The following is a 277-nucleotide window of genomic DNA, read 5'->3' on the forward strand; positions in this document are numbered from 1 at the left end:
TTTTTCGTCAGATGTGCGTGCTGTAATGGGCCTGCAAGTTGAGCACCAAAAATTAGATGAATATACCTGCTGGCGACACTTAGCCGTCAAAAGGTGGTGTGAATTTGGTTATTTTTATATTGTTTTAGCCCGTCATGTAGTGTCCTATGTTTTTTGGTTGTTTTGTCATAATATATACACGGTGCTGCTCTATTGTTTCTATCCCATTGCATTGAATTTTACAAAGTTTCTTCAAAGTACTTTTTTCATAATTTTTACTTCAAAATCCCAATGACTG

The sequence above is a fragment of the Trypanosoma equiperdum genome (assembly GCF_001457755.1).
Source record: "Trypanosoma equiperdum strain OVI genome assembly, contig: ctg_354, whole genome shotgun sequence".
Lineage (NCBI taxonomy): Eukaryota > Euglenozoa > Kinetoplastea > Trypanosomatida > Trypanosomatidae > Trypanosoma > Trypanosoma equiperdum.